The sequence below is a fragment of the Carassius gibelio genome, chromosome A4, assembly GCF_023724105.1.
Source record: "Carassius gibelio isolate Cgi1373 ecotype wild population from Czech Republic chromosome A4, carGib1.2-hapl.c, whole genome shotgun sequence".
Taxonomy (NCBI): domain Eukaryota; kingdom Metazoa; phylum Chordata; class Actinopteri; order Cypriniformes; family Cyprinidae; genus Carassius; species Carassius gibelio.
Window position 1 is genome coordinate 14,828,964 of NC_068374.1, and position 17,482 is coordinate 14,846,445.

General features: G+C 50.7%; 24 non-coding genes across 24 annotated transcripts; 12 read left to right on the forward strand and 12 right to left on the reverse strand.

Moving 5' to 3' along the window:
• Positions 1-1,027: 1,027 nt before the first annotated feature.
• On the reverse strand, positions 1,028-1,101 carry trnam-cau (transfer RNA methionine (anticodon CAU)). Its single transcript has one exon. It is a non-coding gene; the product is annotated as a tRNA-Met (tRNA).
• Positions 1,102-1,197: 96 nt separating this feature from the next.
• On the forward strand, positions 1,198-1,280 carry trnal-cag (transfer RNA leucine (anticodon CAG)). The gene has a single exon. It is a non-coding gene; the product is annotated as a tRNA-Leu (tRNA).
• A 1,205-nt stretch (positions 1,281-2,485) lies between these two features.
• trnam-cau (transfer RNA methionine (anticodon CAU)) lies at positions 2,486-2,559 on the reverse strand. The gene has a single exon. It is a non-coding gene; the product is annotated as a tRNA-Met (tRNA).
• Positions 2,560-2,655: 96 nt separating this feature from the next.
• Positions 2,656-2,738, forward strand: trnal-cag (transfer RNA leucine (anticodon CAG)). Its single transcript has one exon. It is a non-coding gene; the product is annotated as a tRNA-Leu (tRNA).
• Positions 2,739-3,943: 1,205 nt separating this feature from the next.
• On the reverse strand, positions 3,944-4,017 carry trnam-cau (transfer RNA methionine (anticodon CAU)). Its single transcript has one exon. It is a non-coding gene; the product is annotated as a tRNA-Met (tRNA).
• A 96-nt stretch (positions 4,018-4,113) lies between these two features.
• On the forward strand, positions 4,114-4,196 carry trnal-cag (transfer RNA leucine (anticodon CAG)). Its single transcript has one exon. It is a non-coding gene; the product is annotated as a tRNA-Leu (tRNA).
• Positions 4,197-5,401: 1,205 nt separating this feature from the next.
• Positions 5,402-5,475, reverse strand: trnam-cau (transfer RNA methionine (anticodon CAU)). Its single transcript has one exon. It is a non-coding gene; the product is annotated as a tRNA-Met (tRNA).
• A 96-nt stretch (positions 5,476-5,571) lies between these two features.
• trnal-cag (transfer RNA leucine (anticodon CAG)) lies at positions 5,572-5,654 on the forward strand. Its single transcript has one exon. It is a non-coding gene; the product is annotated as a tRNA-Leu (tRNA).
• A 1,205-nt stretch (positions 5,655-6,859) lies between these two features.
• Positions 6,860-6,933, reverse strand: trnam-cau (transfer RNA methionine (anticodon CAU)). The gene has a single exon. It is a non-coding gene; the product is annotated as a tRNA-Met (tRNA).
• A 96-nt stretch (positions 6,934-7,029) lies between these two features.
• trnal-cag (transfer RNA leucine (anticodon CAG)) lies at positions 7,030-7,112 on the forward strand. Its single transcript has one exon. It is a non-coding gene; the product is annotated as a tRNA-Leu (tRNA).
• Positions 7,113-8,317: 1,205 nt separating this feature from the next.
• On the reverse strand, positions 8,318-8,391 carry trnam-cau (transfer RNA methionine (anticodon CAU)). Its single transcript has one exon. It is a non-coding gene; the product is annotated as a tRNA-Met (tRNA).
• A 96-nt stretch (positions 8,392-8,487) lies between these two features.
• trnal-cag (transfer RNA leucine (anticodon CAG)) lies at positions 8,488-8,570 on the forward strand. Its single transcript has one exon. It is a non-coding gene; the product is annotated as a tRNA-Leu (tRNA).
• Positions 8,571-9,775: 1,205 nt separating this feature from the next.
• Positions 9,776-9,849, reverse strand: trnam-cau (transfer RNA methionine (anticodon CAU)). The gene has a single exon. It is a non-coding gene; the product is annotated as a tRNA-Met (tRNA).
• Positions 9,850-9,945: 96 nt separating this feature from the next.
• Positions 9,946-10,028, forward strand: trnal-cag (transfer RNA leucine (anticodon CAG)). Its single transcript has one exon. It is a non-coding gene; the product is annotated as a tRNA-Leu (tRNA).
• A 1,205-nt stretch (positions 10,029-11,233) lies between these two features.
• On the reverse strand, positions 11,234-11,307 carry trnam-cau (transfer RNA methionine (anticodon CAU)). The gene has a single exon. It is a non-coding gene; the product is annotated as a tRNA-Met (tRNA).
• Positions 11,308-11,403: 96 nt separating this feature from the next.
• trnal-cag (transfer RNA leucine (anticodon CAG)) lies at positions 11,404-11,486 on the forward strand. The gene has a single exon. It is a non-coding gene; the product is annotated as a tRNA-Leu (tRNA).
• A 1,205-nt stretch (positions 11,487-12,691) lies between these two features.
• Positions 12,692-12,765, reverse strand: trnam-cau (transfer RNA methionine (anticodon CAU)). The gene has a single exon. It is a non-coding gene; the product is annotated as a tRNA-Met (tRNA).
• A 96-nt stretch (positions 12,766-12,861) lies between these two features.
• Positions 12,862-12,944, forward strand: trnal-cag (transfer RNA leucine (anticodon CAG)). Its single transcript has one exon. It is a non-coding gene; the product is annotated as a tRNA-Leu (tRNA).
• A 1,205-nt stretch (positions 12,945-14,149) lies between these two features.
• Positions 14,150-14,223, reverse strand: trnam-cau (transfer RNA methionine (anticodon CAU)). Its single transcript has one exon. It is a non-coding gene; the product is annotated as a tRNA-Met (tRNA).
• Positions 14,224-14,319: 96 nt separating this feature from the next.
• Positions 14,320-14,402, forward strand: trnal-cag (transfer RNA leucine (anticodon CAG)). Its single transcript has one exon. It is a non-coding gene; the product is annotated as a tRNA-Leu (tRNA).
• A 1,205-nt stretch (positions 14,403-15,607) lies between these two features.
• trnam-cau (transfer RNA methionine (anticodon CAU)) lies at positions 15,608-15,681 on the reverse strand. The gene has a single exon. It is a non-coding gene; the product is annotated as a tRNA-Met (tRNA).
• A 96-nt stretch (positions 15,682-15,777) lies between these two features.
• Positions 15,778-15,860, forward strand: trnal-cag (transfer RNA leucine (anticodon CAG)). The gene has a single exon. It is a non-coding gene; the product is annotated as a tRNA-Leu (tRNA).
• A 1,205-nt stretch (positions 15,861-17,065) lies between these two features.
• trnam-cau (transfer RNA methionine (anticodon CAU)) lies at positions 17,066-17,139 on the reverse strand. Its single transcript has one exon. It is a non-coding gene; the product is annotated as a tRNA-Met (tRNA).
• Positions 17,140-17,235: 96 nt separating this feature from the next.
• Positions 17,236-17,318, forward strand: trnal-cag (transfer RNA leucine (anticodon CAG)). Its single transcript has one exon. It is a non-coding gene; the product is annotated as a tRNA-Leu (tRNA).
• Positions 17,319-17,482: the final 164 nt, after the last annotated feature.

Consider the following 17,482-nt stretch of genomic DNA (forward strand, 5'->3'; position numbering starts at 1 on the left):
TGAGATAGGCAGGCCGATCCACCAGCTGGGAACAGTCCAGGAAAAGGTCCTTGAGAGTGATTTTGTGCCTCTTTGGGATGGCACCACGAGGCATCGTTCACTTGCAGAAAGCAAGCGTAGGTCTGCACCAGCGACTTTAGGTATATTGCTGCAGAGCCAGTGGTTATCTTGTAGGCAAACATCAGTACCTTGAATCTGATGCGAACAGCTATTGGTAGCCAGTGCAAAATTATGAAGAGAGGTGTGACGTGGGCTTTCTTTGGCTCGTTGAAGACCAGTCTCGCTGCTGCATCCTGGATCAGTTGCAGAGGCTTGATAGTACGTGCCGGAAGACCCACCAAGGGAGCATAGCAGTAGTCCAGTCTGGAGAAAACAAAGAGCTTGGACAAGGAGTTGTGTGGCCTGCTCTGATCGGAAGGGTCTAATCTTCCGAACGTTGTACAAGGCAAATCTTCAGGACCGGGCCAGTGCAGCAATATGGCCTTTGAAACTTCACAAAACCTCAGGAGGACGTGGCCACGTGTTACATGAATATGAGAGGGATGCTATTGCTGCCTTCATGTAGCATTAGCCAGCATGCATGCAGAATTTTGACTTCACTGTAAATAAAAGGATTGCACGGGCCTACACGCAATGTCGCTGGATGAGATTCAGGGAATTTACCTGGAACCTCACAGTTTTCCACAAAGCATCATTTCACCTGCCCTGAAGAGGAGCTGTGGCCTTTTGCCCCCAGGAGACACAGGGAAACCCACACGAAAGGGGACAGAGAACCTCACTCTTTCTTTCTAAGCCACGGGTGTCAAACTCAGTCCCTGGAAGGCCGGAGACCTGCAGAGTTTAGATTCAAGCCTGATAGAACACACCTGATCCAACTAATCATGCCCTTCAGGCTCATTTGAAAACTACATGCCTTGTGTGTTTGAGAAGGGTTGGAACAACACTCTACAGGGCTCGGGCCCTAAAGGAATTTAGTTTGACACCCCTGGTCTAAGCTCTCTCAGTTATCAGAAAAAAAGAACCACCCTGCCCCGTGTGAGGCTCGAACTCACGACCTTCAGATTATGAGACTGACGCGCTGCCTAACTGCGCCAACGAGGCCCGTGGGCTAAAGGGGGCCCGAACAGAGAAAAAGTAGCTTCTAGGTCCCTGGTTTCAGGTGCGGCTCGAACAGGCCATCTCTAGCCAGGCAAGGGTGTCAGGATGGCCGAGAGGTCTAAGGCGCTGCGTTCAGGTCGCAGTCTCCCCTGGAGGCGTGGGTTCGAATCCCACTTCTGACAGACCTATCCTTTGGCTGCAGACAGAGACTTCAGTCTTCTGCTACGTTGGGCCAGCAGGGCGTTAACTTTGACAAAACGACGCATTAGGCAAATGCTAGTATTAATTGGGCAGGCGTTGAAGACAAGGATGAGTTTTTAGACACTTTTTGAAAAGGGTTAAAGCCTCCGCTGCTCGAATTGAGATAGGCAGGCCGATCCACCAGCTGGGAACAGTCCAGGAAAAGGTCCTTGAGAGTGATTTTGTGCCTCTTTGGGATGGCACCACGAGGCATCGTTCACTTGCAGAAAGCAAGCGTAGGTCTGCACCAGCGACTTTAGGTATATTGCTGCAGAGCCAGTGGTTATCTTGTAGGCAAACATCAGTACCTTGAATCTGATGCGAACAGCTATTGGTAGCCAGTGCAAAATTATGAAGAGAGGTGTGACGTGGGCTTTCTTTGGCTCGTTGAAGACCAGTCTCGCTGCTGCATCCTGGATCAGTTGCAGAGGCTTGATAGTACGTGCCGGAAGACCCGCCAAGGGAGCATAGCAGTAGTCCAGTCTGGAGAAAACAAAGAGCTTGGACAAGGAGTTGTGTGGCCTGCTCTGATCGGAAGGGTCTAATCTTCCGAACGTTGTACAAGGCAAATCTTCAGGACCGGGCCAGTGCAGCAATATGGCCTTTGAAACTTCACAAAACCTCAGGAGGACGTGGCCACGTGTTACATGAATATGAGAGGGATGCTATTGCTGCCTTCATGTAGCATTAGCCAGCATGCATGCAGAATTTTGACTTCACTGTAAATAAAAGGATTGCACGGGCCTACACGCAATGTCGCTGGATGAGATTCAGGGAATTTACCTGGAACCTCACAGTTTTCCACAAAGCATCATTTCACCTGCCCTGAAGAGGAGCTGTGGCCTTTTGCCCCCAGGAGACACAGGGAAACCCACACGAAAGGGGACAGAGAACCTCACTCTTTCTTTCTAAGCCACGGGTGTCAAACTCAGTCCCTGGAAGGCCGGAGACCTGCAGAGTTTAGATTCAAGCCTGATAGAACACACCTGATCCAACTAATCATGCCCTTCAGGCTCATTTGAAAACTACATGCCTTGTGTGTTTGAGAAGGGTTGGAACAACACTCTACAGGGCTCGGGCCCTAAAGGAATTTAGTTTGACACCCCTGGTCTAAGCTCTCTCAGTTATCAGAAAAAAAGAACCACCCTGCCCCGTGTGAGGCTCGAACTCACGACCTTCAGATTATGAGACTGACGCGCTGCCTAACTGCGCCAACGAGGCCCGTGGGCTAAAGGGGGCCCGAACAGAGAAAAAGTAGCTTCTAGGTCCCTGGTTTCAGGTGCGGCTCGAACAGGCCATCTCTAGCCAGGCAAGGGTGTCAGGATGGCCGAGCGGTCTAAGGCGCTGCGTTCAGGTCGCAGTCTCCCCTGGAGGCGTGGGTTCGAATCCCACTTCTGACAGACCTATCCTTTGGCTGCAGACAGAGACTTCAGTCTTCTGCTACGTTGGGCCAGCAGGGCGTTAACTTTGACAAAACGACGCATTAGGCAAATGCTAGTATTAATTGGGCAGGCGTTGAAGACAAGGATGAGTTTTTAGACACTTTTTGAAAAGGGTTAAAGCCTCCGCTGCTCGAATTGAGATAGGCAGGCCGATCCACCAGCTGGGAACAGTCCAGGAAAAGGTCCTTGAGAGTGATTTTGTGCCTCTTTGGGATGGCACCACGAGGCATCGTTCACTTGCAGAAAGCAAGCGTAGGTCTGCACCATCGACTTTAGGTATATTGCTGCAGAGCCAGTGGTTATCTTGTAGGCAAACATCAGTACCTTGAATCTGATGCGAACAGCTATTGGTAGCCAGTGCAAAATTATGAAGAGAGGTGTGACGTGGGCTTTCTTTGGCTCGTTGAAGACCAGTCTTGCTGCTGCATCCTGGATCAGTTGCAGAGGCTTGATAGTACGTGCCGGAAGACCCGCCAAGGGAGCATAGCAGTAGTCCAGTCTGGAGAAAACAAAGAGCTTGGACAAGGAGTTGTGTGGCCTGCTCTGATCGGAAGGGTCTAATCTTCCGAACGTTGTACAAGGCAAATCTTCAGGACCGGGCCAGTGCAGCAATATGGCCTTTGAAACTTCACAAAACCTCAGGAGGACGTGGCCACGTGTTACATGAATATGAGAGGGATGCTATTGCTGCCTTCATGTAGCATTAGCCAGCATGCATGCAGAATTTTGACTTCACTGTAAATAAAAGGATTGCACGGGCCTACACGCAATGTCGCTGGATGAGATTCAGGGAATTTACCTGGAACCTCACAGTTTTCCACAAAGCATCATTTCACCTGCCCTGAAGAGGAGCTGTGGCCTTTTGCCCCCAGGAGACACAGGGAAACCCACACGAAAGGGGACAGAGAACCTCACTCTTTCTTTCTAAGCCACGGGTGTCAAACTCAGTCCCTGGAAGGCCGGAGACCTGCAGAGTTTAGATTCAAGCCTGATAGAACACACCTGATCCAACTAATCATGCCCTTCAGGCTCATTTGAAAACTACATGCCTTGTGTGTTTGAGAAGGGTTGGAACAACACTCTACAGGGCTCGGGCCCTAAAGGAATTTAGTTTGACACCCCTGGTCTAAGCTCTCTCAGTTATCAGAAAAAAAGAACCACCCTGCCCCGTGTGAGGCTCGAACTCACGACCTTCAGATTATGAGACTGACGCGCTGCCTAACTGCGCCAACGAGGCCCGTGGGCTAAAGGGGGCCCGAACAGAGAAAAAGTAGCTTCTAGGTCCCTGGTTTCAGGTGCGGCTCGAACAGGCCATCTCTAGCCAGGCAAGGGTGTCAGGATGGCCGAGAGGTCTAAGGCGCTGCGTTCAGGTCGCAGTCTCCCCTGGAGGCGTGGGTTCGAATCCCACTTCTGACAGACCTATCCTTTGGCTGCAGACAGAGACTTCAGTCTTCTGCTACGTTGGGCCAGCAGGGCGTTAACTTTGACAAAACGACGCATTAGGCAAATGCTAGTATTAATTGGGCAGGCGTTGAAGACAAGGATGAGTTTTTAGACACTTTTTGAAAAGGGTTAAAGCCTCCGCTGCTCGAATTGAGATAGGCAGGCCGATCCACCAGCTGGGAACAGTCCAGGAAAAGGTCCTTGAGAGTGATTTTGTGCCTCTTTGGGATGGCACCACGAGGCATCGTTCACTTGCAGAAAGCAAGCGTAGGTCTGCACCAGCGACTTTAGGTATATTGCTGCAGAGCCAGTGGTTATCTTGTAGGCAAACATCAGTACCTTGAATCTGATGCGAACAGCTATTGGTAGCCAGTGCAAAATTATGAAGAGAGGTGTGACGTGGGCTTTCTTTGGCTCGTTGAAGACCAGTCTCGCTGCTGCATCCTGGATCAGTTGCAGAGGCTTGATAGTACGTGCCGGAAGACCCGCCAAGGGAGCATAGCAGTAGTCCAGTCTGGAGAAAACAAAGAGCTTGGACAAGGAGTTGTGTGGCCTGCTCTGATCGGAAGGGTCTAATCTTCCGAACGTTGTACAAGGCAAATCTTCAGGACCGGGCCAGTGCAGCAATATGGCCTTTGAAACTTCACAAAACCTCAGGAGGACGTGGCCACGTGTTACATGAATATGAGAGGGATGCTATTGCTGCCTTCATGTAGCATTAGCCAGCATGCATGCAGAATTTTGACTTCACTGTAAATAAAAGGATTGCACGGGCCTACACGCAATGTCGCTGGATGAGATTCAGGGAATTTACCTGGAACCTCACAGTTTTCCACAAAGCATCATTTCACCTGCCCTGAAGAGGAGCTGTGGCCTTTTGCCCCCAGGAGACACAGGGAAACCCACACGAAAGGGGACAGAGAACCTCACTCTTTCTTTCTAAGCCACGGGTGTCAAACTCAGTCCCTGGAAGGCCGGAGACCTGCAGAGTTTAGATTCAAGCCTGATAGAACACACCTGATCCAACTAATCATGCCCTTCAGGCTCATTTGAAAACTACATGCCTTGTGTGTTTGAGAAGGGTTGGAACAACACTCTACAGGGCTCGGGCCCTAAAGGAATTTAGTTTGACACCCCTGGTCTAAGCTCTCTCAGTTATCAGAAAAAAAGAACCACCCTGCCCCGTGTGAGGCTCGAACTCACGACCTTCAGATTATGAGACTGACGCGCTGCCTAACTGCGCCAACGAGGCCCGTGGGCTAAAGGGGGCCCGAACAGAGAAAAAGTAGCTTCTAGGTCCCTGGTTTCAGGTGCGGCTCGAACAGGCCATCTCTAGCCAGGCAAGGGTGTCAGGATGGCCGAGCGGTCTAAGGCGCTGCGTTCAGGTCGCAGTCTCCCCTGGAGGCGTGGGTTCGAATCCCACTTCTGACAGACCTATCCTTTGGCTGCAGACAGAGACTTCAGTCTTCTGCTACGTTGGGCCAGCAGGGCGTTAACTTTGACAAAACGACGCATTAGGCAAATGCTAGTATTAATTGGGCAGGCGTTGAAGACAAGGATGAGTTTTTAGACACTTTTTGAAAAGGGTTAAAGCCTCCGCTGCTCGAATTGAGATAGGCAGGCCGATCCACCAGCTGGGAACAGTCCAGGAAAAGGTCCTTGAGAGTGATTTTGTGCCTCTTTGGGATGGCACCACGAGGCATCGTTCACTTGCAGAAAGCAAGCGTAGGTCTGCACCATCGACTTTAGGTATATTGCTGCAGAGCCAGTGGTTATCTTGTAGGCAAACATCAGTACCTTGAATCTGATGCGAACAGCTATTGGTAGCCAGTGCAAAATTATGAAGAGAGGTGTGACGTGGGCTTTCTTTGGCTCGTTGAAGACCAGTCTTGCTGCTGCATCCTGGATCAGTTGCAGAGGCTTGATAGTACGTGCCGGAAGACCCGCCAAGGGAGCATAGCAGTAGTCCAGTCTGGAGAAAACAAAGAGCTTGGACAAGGAGTTGTGTGGCCTGCTCTGATCGGAAGGGTCTAATCTTCCGAACGTTGTACAAGGCAAATCTTCAGGACCGGGCCAGTGCAGCAATATGGCCTTTGAAACTTCACAAAACCTCAGGAGGACGTGGCCACGTGTTACATGAATATGAGAGGGATGCTATTGCTGCCTTCATGTAGCATTAGCCAGCATGCATGCAGAATTTTGACTTCACTGTAAATAAAAGGATTGCACGGGCCTACACGCAATGTCGCTGGATGAGATTCAGGGAATTTACCTGGAACCTCACAGTTTTCCACAAAGCATCATTTCACCTGCCCTGAAGAGGAGCTGTGGCCTTTTGCCCCCAGGAGACACAGGGAAACCCACACGAAAGGGGACAGAGAACCTCACTCTTTCTTTCTAAGCCACGGGTGTCAAACTCAGTCCCTGGAAGGCCGGAGACCTGCAGAGTTTAGATTCAAGCCTGATAGAACACACCTGATCCAACTAATCATGCCCTTCAGGCTCATTTGAAAACTACATGCCTTGTGTGTTTGAGAAGGGTTGGAACAACACTCTACAGGGCTCGGGCCCTAAAGGAATTTAGTTTGACACCCCTGGTCTAAGCTCTCTCAGTTATCAGAAAAAAAGAACCACCCTGCCCCGTGTGAGGCTCGAACTCACGACCTTCAGATTATGAGACTGACGCGCTGCCTAACTGCGCCAACGAGGCCCGTGGGCTAAAGGGGGCCCGAACAGAGAAAAAGTAGCTTCTAGGTCCCTGGTTTCAGGTGCGGCTCGAACAGGCCATCTCTAGCCAGGCAAGGGTGTCAGGATGGCCGAGAGGTCTAAGGCGCTGCGTTCAGGTCGCAGTCTCCCCTGGAGGCGTGGGTTCGAATCCCACTTCTGACAGACCTATCCTTTGGCTGCAGACAGAGACTTCAGTCTTCTGCTACGTTGGGCCAGCAGGGCGTTAACTTTGACAAAACGACGCATTAGGCAAATGCTAGTATTAATTGGGCAGGCGTTGAAGACAAGGATGAGTTTTTAGACACTTTTTGAAAAGGGTTAAAGCCTCCGCTGCTCGAATTGAGATAGGCAGGCCGATCCACCAGCTGGGAACAGTCCAGGAAAAGGTCCTTGAGAGTGATTTTGTGCCTCTTTGGGATGGCACCACGAGGCATCGTTCACTTGCAGAAAGCAAGCGTAGGTCTGCACCAGCGACTTTAGGTATATTGCTGCAGAGCCAGTGGTTATCTTGTAGGCAAACATCAGTACCTTGAATCTGATGCGAACAGCTATTGGTAGCCAGTGCAAAATTATGAAGAGAGGTGTGACGTGGGCTTTCTTTGGCTCGTTGAAGACCAGTCTCGCTGCTGCATCCTGGATCAGTTGCAGAGGCTTGATAGTACGTGCCGGAAGACCCGCCAAGGGAGCATAGCAGTAGTCCAGTCTGGAGAAAACAAAGAGCTTGGACAAGGAGTTGTGTGGCCTGCTCTGATCGGAAGGGTCTAATCTTCCGAACGTTGTACAAGGCAAATCTTCAGGACCGGGCCAGTGCAGCAATATGGCCTTTGAAACTTCACAAAACCTCAGGAGGACGTGGCCACGTGTTACATGAATATGAGAGGGATGCTATTGCTGCCTTCATGTAGCATTAGCCAGCATGCATGCAGAATTTTGACTTCACTGTAAATAAAAGGATTGCATGGGCCTACACGCAATGTCGCTGGATGAGATTCAGGGAATTTACCTGGAACCTCACAGTTTTCCACAAAGCATCATTTCACCTGCCCTGAAGAGGAGCTGTGGCCTTTTGCCCCCAGGAGACACAGGGAAACCCACACGAAAGGGGACAGAGAACCTCACTCTTTCTTTCTAAGCCACGGGTGTCAAACTCAGTCCCTGGAAGGCCGGAGACCTGCAGAGTTTAGATTCAAGCCTGATAGAACACACCTGATCCAACTAATCATGCCCTTCAGGCTCATTTGAAAACTACATGCCTTGTGTGTTTGAGAAGGGTTGGAACAACACTCTACAGGGCTCGGGCCCTAAAGGAATTTAGTTTGACACCCCTGGTCTAAGCTCTCTCAGTTATCAGAAAAAAAGAACCACCCTGCCCCGTGTGAGGCTCGAACTCACGACCTTCAGATTATGAGACTGACGCGCTGCCTAACTGCGCCAACGAGGCCCGTGGGCTAAAGGGGGCCCGAACAGAGAAAAAGTAGCTTCTAGGTCCCTGGTTTCAGGTGCGGCTCGAACAGGCCATCTCTAGCCAGGCAAGGGTGTCAGGATGGCCGAGCGGTCTAAGGCGCTGCGTTCAGGTCGCAGTCTCCCCTGGAGGCGTGGGTTCGAATCCCACTTCTGACAGACCTATACTTTGGCTGCAGACAGAGACTTCAGTCTTCTGCTACGTTGGGCCAGCAGGGCGTTAACTTTGACAAAACGACGCATTAGGCAAATGCTAGTATTAATTGGGCAGGCGTTGAAGACAAGGATGAGTTTTTAGACACTTTTTGAAAAGGGTTAAAGCCTCCGCTGCTCGAATTGAGATAGGCAGGCCGATCCACCAGCTGGGAACAGTCCAGGAAAAGGTCCTTGAGAGTGATTTTGTGCCTCTTTGGGATGGCACCACGAGGCATCGTTCACTTGCAGAAAGCAAGCGTAGGTCTGCACCATCGACTTTAGGTATATTGCTGCAGAGCCAGTGGTTATCTTGTAGGCAAACATCAGTACCTTGAATCTGATGCGAACAGCTATTGGTAGCCAGTGCAAAATTATGAAGAGAGGTGTGACGTGGGCTTTCTTTGGCTCGTTGAAGACCAGTCTCGCTGCTGCATCCTGGATCAGTTGCAGAGGCTTGATAGTACGTGCCGGAAGACCCGCCAAGGGAGCATAGCAGTAGTCCAGTCTGGAGAAAACAAAGAGCTTGGACAAGGAGTTGTGTGGCCTGCTCTGATCGGAAGGGTCTAATCTTCCGAACGTTGTACAAGGCAAATATTCAGGACCGGGCCAGTGCAGCAATATGGCCTTTGAAACTTCACAAAACCTCAGGAGGACGTGGCCACGTGTTACATGAATATGAGAGGGATGCTATTGCTGCCTTCATGTAGCATTAGCCAGCATGCATGCAGAATTTTGACTTCACTGTAAATAAAAGGATTGCACGGGCCTACACGCAATGTCGCTGGATGAGATTCAGGGAATTTACCTGGAACCTCACAGTTTTCCACAAAGCATCATTTCACCTGCCCTGAAGAGGAGCTGTGGCCTTTTGCCCCCAGGAGACACAGGGAAACCCACACGAAAGGGTACAGAGAACCTCACTCTTTCTTTCTAAGCCACGGGTGTCAAACTCAGTCCCTGGAAGGCCGGAGACCTGCAGAGTTTAGATTCAAGCCTGATAGAACACACCTGATCCAACTAATCATGCCCTTCAGGCTCATTTGAAAACTACATGCCTTGTGTGTTTGAGAAGGGTTGGAACAACACTCTACAGGGCTCGGGCCCTAAAGGAATTTAGTTTGACACCCCTGGTCTAAGCTCTCTCAGTTATCAGAAAAAAAGAACCACCCTGCCCCGTGTGAGGCTCGAACTCACGACCTTCAGATTATGAGACTGACGCGCTGCCTAACTGCGCCAACGAGGCCCGTGGGCTAAAGGGGGCCCGAACAGAGAAAAAGTAGCTTCTAGGTCCCTGGTTTCAGGTGCGGCTCGAACAGGCCATCTCTAGCCAGGCAAGGGTGTCAGGATGGCCGAGCGGTCTAAGGCGCTGCGTTCAGGTCACAGTCTCCCCTGGAGGCGTGGGTTCGAATCCCACTTCTGACAGACCTATCCTTTGGCTGCAGACAGAGACTTCAGTCTTCTGCTACGTTGGGCCAGCAGGGCGTTAACTTTGACAAAACGACGCATTAGGCAAATGCTAGTATTAATTGGGCAGGCGTTGAAGACAAGGATGAGTTTTTAGACACTTTTTGAAAAGGGTTAAAGCCTCCGCTGCTCGAATTGAGATAGGCAGGCCGATCCACCAGCTGGGAACAGTCCAGGAAAAGGTCCTTGAGAGTGATTTTGTGCCTCTTTGGGATGGCACCACGAGGCATCGTTCACTTGCAGAAAGCAAGCGTAGGTCTGCACCATCGACTTTAGGTATATTGCTGCAGAGCCAGTGGTTATCTTGTAGGCAAACATCAGTACCTTGAATCTGATGCGAACAGCTATTGGTAGCCAGTGCAAAATTATGAAGAGAGGTGTGACGTGGGCTTTCTTTGGCTCGTTGAAGACCAGTCTCGCTGCTGCATCCTGGATCAGTTGCAGAGGCTTGATAGTACGTGCCGGAAGACCCGCCAAGGGAGCATAGCAGTAGTCCAGTCTGGAGAAAACAAAGAGCTTGGACAAGGAGTTGTGTGGCCTGCTCTGATCGGAAGGGTCTAATCTTCCGAACGTTGTACAAGGCAAATATTCAGGACCGGGCCAGTGCAGCAATATGGCCTTTGAAACTTCACAAAACCTCAGGAGGACGTGGCCACGTGTTACATGAATATGAGAGGGATGCTATTGCTGCCTTCATGTAGCATTAGCCAGCATGCATGCAGAATTTTGACTTCACTGTAAATAAAAGGATTGCACGGGCCTACACGCAATGTCGCTGGATGAGATTCAGGGAATTTACCTGGAACCTCACAGTTTTCCACAAAGCATCATTTCACCTGCCCTGAAGAGGAGCTGTGGCCTTTTGCCCCCAGGAGACACAGGGAAACCCACACGAAAGGGTACAGAGAACCTCACTCTTTCTTTCTAAGCCACGGGTGTCAAACTCAGTCCCTGGAAGGCCGGAGACCTGCAGAGTTTAGATTCAAGCCTGATAGAACACACCTGATCCAACTAATCATGCCCTTCAGGCTCATTTGAAAACTACATGCCTTGTGTGTTTGAGAAGGGTTGGAACAACACTCTACAGGGCTCGGGCCCTAAAGGAATTTAGTTTGACACCCCTGGTCTAAGCTCTCTCAGTTATCAGAAAAAAAGAACCACCCTGCCCCGTGTGAGGCTCGAACTCACGACCTTCAGATTATGAGACTGACGCGCTGCCTAACTGCGCCAACGAGGCCCGTGGGCTAAAGGGGGCCCGAACAGAGAAAAAGTAGCTTCTAGGTCCCTGGTTTCAGGTGCGGCTCGAACAGGCCATCTCTAGCCAGGCAAGGGTGTCAGGATGGCCGAGCGGTCTAAGGCGCTGCGTTCAGGTCGCAGTCTCCCCTGGAGGCGTGGGTTCGAATCCCACTTCTGACAGACCTATCCTTTGGCTGCAGACAGAGACTTCAGTCTTCTGCTACGTTGGGCCAGCAGGGCGTTAACTTTGACAAAACGACGCATTAGGCAAATGCTAGTATTAATTGGGCAGGCGTTGAAGACAAGGATGAGTTTTTAGACACTTTTTGAAAAGGGTTAAAGCCTCCGCTGCTCGAATTGAGATAGGCAGGCCGATCCACCAGCTGGGAACAGTCCAGGAAAAGGTCCTTGAGAGTGATTTTGTGCCTCTTTGGGATGGCACCACGAGGCATCGTTCACTTGCAGAAAGCAAGCGTAGGTCTGCACCAGCGACTTTAGGTATATTGCTGCAGAGCCAGTGGTTATCTTGTAGGCAAACATCAGTACCTTGAATCTGATGCGAACAGCTATTGGTAGCCAGTGCAAAATTATGAAGAGAGGTGTGACGTGGGCTTTCTTTGGCTCGTTGAAGACCAGTCTCGCTGCTGCATCCTGGATCAGTTGCAGAGGCTTGATAGTACGTGCCGGAAGACCCGCCAAGGGAGCATAGCAGTAGTCCAGTCTGGAGAAAACAAAGAGCTTGGACAAGGAGTTGTGTGGCCTGCTCTGATCGGAAGGGTCTAATCTTCCGAACGTTGTACAAGGCAAATCTTCAGGACCGGGCCAGTGCAGCAATATGGCCTTTGAAACTTCACAAAACCTCAGGAGGACGTGGCCACGTGTTACATGAATATGAGAGGGATGCTATTGCTGCCTTCATGTAGCATTAGCCAGCATGCATGCAGAATTTTGACTTCACTGTAAATAAAAGGATTGCACGGGCCTACACGCAATGTCGCTGGATGAGATTCAGGGAATTTACCTGGAACCTCACAGTTTTCCACAAAGCATCATTTCACCTGCCCTGAAGAGGAGCTGTGGCCTTTTGCCCCCAGGAGACACAGGGAAACCCACACGAAAGGGGACAGAGAACCTCACTCTTTCTTTCTAAGCCACGGGTGTCAAACTCAGTCCCTGGAAGGCCGGAGACCTGCAGAGTTTAGATTCAAGCCTGATAGAACACACCTGATCCAACTAATCATGCCCTTCAGGCTCATTTGAAAACTACATGCCTTGTGTGTTTGAGAAGGGTTGGAACAACACTCTACAGGGCTCGGGCCCTAAAGGAATTTAGTTTGACACCCCTGGTCTAAGCTCTCTCAGTTATCAGAAAAAAAGAACCACCCTGCCCCGTGTGAGGCTCGAACTCACGACCTTCAGATTATGAGACTGACGCGCTGCCTAACTGCGCCAACGAGGCCCGTGGGCTAAAGGGGGCCCGAACAGAGAAAAAGTAGCTTCTAGGTCCCTGGTTTCAGGTGCGGCTCGAACAGGCCATCTCTAGCCAGGCAAGGGTGTCAGGATGGCCGAGCGGTCTAAGGCGCTGCGTTCAGGTCGCAGTCTCCCCTGGAGGCGTGGGTTCGAATCCCACTTCTGACAGACCTATCCTTTGGCTGCAGACAGAGACTTCAGTCTTCTGCTACGTTGGGCCAGCAGGGCGTTAACTTTGACAAAACGACGCATTAGGCAAATGCTAGTATTAATTGGGCAGGCGTTGAAGACAAGGATGAGTTTTTAGACACTTTTTGAAAAGGGTTAAAGCCTCCGCTGCTCGAATTGAGATAGGCAGGCCGATCCACCAGCTGGGAACAGTCCAGGAAAAGGTCCTTGAGAGTGATTTTGTGCCTCTTTGGGATGGCACCACGAGGCATCGTTCACTTGCAGAAAGCAAGCGTAGGTCTGCACCAGCGACTTTAGGTATATTGCTGCAGAGCCAGTGGTTATCTTGTAGGCAAACATCAGTACCTTGAATCTGATGCGAACAGCTATTGGTAGCCAGTGCAAAATTATGAAGAGAGGTGTGACGTGGGCTTTCTTTGGCTCGTTGAAGACCAGTCTCGCTGCTGCATCCTGGATCAGTTGCAGAGGCTTGATAGTACGTGCCGGAAGACCCGCCAAGGGAGCATAGCAGTAGTCCAGTCTGGAGAAAACAAAGAGCTTGGACAAGGAGTTGTGTGGCCTGCTCTGATCGGAAGGGTCTAATCTTCCGAACGTTGTACAAGGCAAATCTTCAGGACCGGGCCAGTGCAGCAATATGGCCTTTGAAACTTCACAAAACCTCAGGAGGACGTGGCCACGTGTTACATGAATATGAGAGGGATGCTATTGCTGCCTTCATGTAGCATTAGCCAGCATGCATGCAGAATTTTGACTTCACTGTAAATAAAAGGATTGCACGGGCCTACACGCAATGTCGCTGGATGAGATTCAGGGAATTTACCTGGAACCTCACAGTTTTCCACAAAGCATCATTTCACCTGCCCTGAAGAGGAGCTGTGGCCTTTTGCCCCCAGGAGACACAGGGAAACCCACACGAAAGGGGACAGAGAACCTCACTCTTTCTTTCTAAGCCACGGGTGTCAAACTCAGTCCCTGGAAGGCCGGAGACCTGCAGAGTTTAGATTCAAGCCTGATAGAACACACCTGATCCAACTAATCATGCCCTTCAGGCTCATTTGAAAACTACATGCCTTGTGTGTTTGAGAAGGGTTGGAACAACACTCTACAGGGCTCGGGCCCTAAAGGAATTTAGTTTGACACCCCTGGTCTAAGCTCTCTCAGTTATCAGAAAAAAAGAACCACCCTGCCCCGTGTGAGGCTCGAACTCACGACCTTCAGATTATGAGACTGACGCGCTGCCTAACTGCGCCAACGAGGCCCGTGGGCTAAAGGGGGCCCGAACAGAGAAAAAGTAGCTTCTAGGTCCCTGGTTTCAGGTGCGGCTCGAACAGGCCATCTCTAGCCAGGCAAGGGTGTCAGGATGGCCGAGCGGTCTAAGGCGCTGCGTTCAGGTCGCAGTCTCCCCTGGAGGCGTGGGTTCGAATCCCACTTCTGACAGACCTATCCTTTGGCTGCAGACAGAGACTTCAGTCTTCTGCTACGTTGGGCCAGCAGGGCGTTAACTTTGACAAAACGACGCATTAGGCAAATGCTAGTATTAATTGGGCAGGCGTTGAAGACAAGGATGAGTTTTTAGACACTTTTTGAAAAGGGTTAAAGCCTCCGCTGCTCGAATTGAGATAGGCAGGCCGATCCACCAGCTGGGAACAGTCCAGGAAAAGGTCCTTGAGAGTGATTTTGTGCCTCTTTGGGATGGCACCACGAGGCATCGTTCACTTGCAGAAAGCAAGCGTAGGTCTGCACCAGCGACTTTAGGTATATTGCTGCAGAGCCAGTGGTTATCTTGTAGGCAAACATCAGTACCTTGAATCTGATGCGAACAGCTATTGGTAGCCAGTGCAAAATTATGAAGAGAGGTGTGACGTGGGCTTTCTTTGGCTCGTTGAAGACCAGTCTCGCTGCTGCATCCTGGATCAGTTGCAGAGGCTTGATAGTACGTGCCGGAAGACCCGCCAAGGGAGCATAGCAGTAGTCCAGTCTGGAGAAAACAAAGAGCTTGGACAAGGAGTTGTGTGGCCGGCTCTATTCGGAAGGGTCTAATCTTCCGAACGTTGTACAAGGCAAATCTTCAGGACCGGGCCAGTGCAGCAATATGGCCTTTGAAACTTCACAAAACCTCAGGAGGACGTGGCCACGTGTTACATGAATATGAGAGGGATGCTATTGCTGCCTTCATGTAGCATTAGCCAGCATGCATGCAGAATTTTGACTTCACTGTAAATAAAAGGATTGCACGGGCCTACACGCAATGTCGCTGGATGAGATTCAGGGAATTTACCTGGAACCTCACAGTTTTCCACAAAGCATCATTTCACCTGCCCTGAAGAGGAGCTGTGGCCTTTTGCCCCCAGGAGACACAGGGAAACCCACACGAAAGGGGACAGAGAACCTCACTCTTTCTTTCTAAGCCACGGGTGTCAAACTCAGTCCCTGGAAGGCCGGAGACCTGCAGAGTTTAGATTCAAGCCTGATAGAACACACCTGATACAACTTATCATGCCCTTCAGGCTCATTTGAAAACTACATGCCTTGTGTGTTTGAGAAGGGTTGGAACAACACTCTACAGGGCTCGGGCCCTAAAGGAATTTAGTTTGACACCCCTGGTCTAAGCTCTCTCAGTTATCAGAAAAAAAGAACCACCCTGCCCCGTGTGAGGCTCGAACTCACGACCTTCAGATTATGAGACTGACGCGCTGCCTAACTGCGCCAACGAGGCCCGTGGGCTAAAGGGGGCCCGAACAGAGAAAAAGTAGCTTCTAGGTCCCTGGTTTCAGGTGCGGCTCGAACAGGCCATCTCTAGCCAGGCAAGGGTGTCAGGATGGCCGAGCGGTCTAAGGCGCTGCGTTCAGGTCGCAGTCTCCCCTGGAGGCGTGGGTTTGAATCCCACTTCTGACAGACCTATCCTTTGGCTGCAGACAGAGACTTCAGTCTTCTGCTACGTTGGGCCAGCAGGGCGTTAACTTTGACAAAACGACGCATTAGGCAAATGCTAGTATTAATTGGGCAGGCGTTGAAGACAAGGATGAGTTTTTAGACACTTTTTGAAAAGGGTTAAAGCCTCCGCTGCTCGAATTGAGATAGGCAGGCCGATCCACCAGCTGGGAACAGTCCAGGAAAAGGTCCTTGAGAGTGATTTTGTGCCTCTTTGGGATGGCACCACGAGGCATCGTTCACTTGCAGAAAGCAAGCGTAGGTCTGCACCAGCGACTTTAGGTATATTGCTGCAGAGCCAGTGGTTATCTTGTAGGCAAACATCAGTACCTTGAATCTGATGCGAACAGCTATTGGTAGCCAGTGCAAAATTATGAAGAGAGGTGTGACGTGGGCTTTCTTTGGCTCGTTGAAGACCAGTCTCGCTGCTGCATCCTGGATCAGTTGCAGAGGCTTGATAGTACGTGCCGGAAGACCCGCCAAGGGAGCATAGCAGTAGTCCAGTCTGGAGAAAACAAAGAGCTTGGACAAGGAGTTGTGTGGCCTGCTCTGATCGGAAGGGTCTAATCTTCCGAACGTTGTACAAGGCAAATCTTCAGGACCGGGCCAGTGCAGCAATATGGCCTTTGAAACTTCACAAAACCTCAGGAGGACGTGGCCACGTGTTACATGAATATGAGAGGGATGCTATTGCTGCCTTCATGTAGCATTAGCCAGCATGCATGCAGAATTTTGACTTCACTGTAAATAAAAGGATTGCATGGGCCTACACGCAATGTCGCTGGATGAGATTCAGGGAATTTACCTGGAACCTCACAGTTTTCCACAAAGCATCATTTCACCTGCCCTGAAGAGGAGCTGTGGCCTTTTGCCCCCAGGAGACACAGGGAAACCCACACGAAAGGGGACAGAGAACCTCACTCTTTCTTTCTAAGCCACGGGTGTCAAACTCAGTCCCTGGAAGGCCGGAGACCTGCAGAGTTTAGATTCAAGCCTGATAGAACACACCTGATCCAACTAATCATGCCCTTCAGGCTCATTTGAAAACTACATGCCTTGTGTGTTTGAGAAGGGTTGGAACAACACTCTACAGGGCTCGGGCCCTAAAGGAATTTAGTTTGACACCCCTGGTCTAAGCTCTCTCAGTTATCAGAAAAAAAGAACCACCCTGCCCCGTGTGAGGCTCGAACTCACGACCTTCAGATTATGAGACTGACGCGCTGCCTAACTGCGCCAACGAGGCCCGTGGGCCAAAGGGGGCCCGAACAGAGAAAAAGTAGCTTCTAGGTCCCTGGTTTCAGGTGCGGCTCGAACAGGCCATCTCTAGCCAGGCAAGGGTGTCAGGATGGCCGAGCGGTCTAAGGCGCTGCGTTCAGGTCGCAGTCTCCCCTGGAGGCGTGGGTTCGAATCCCACTTCTGACAGACCTATCCTTTGGCTGCAGACAGAGACTTCAGTCTTCTGCTACGTTGGGCCAGCAGGGCGTTAACTTTGACAAAACGACGCATTAGGCAAATGCTAGTATTAATTGGGCAGGCGTTGAAGACAAGGATGAGTTTTTAGACACTTTTTGAAAAGGGTTAAAGCC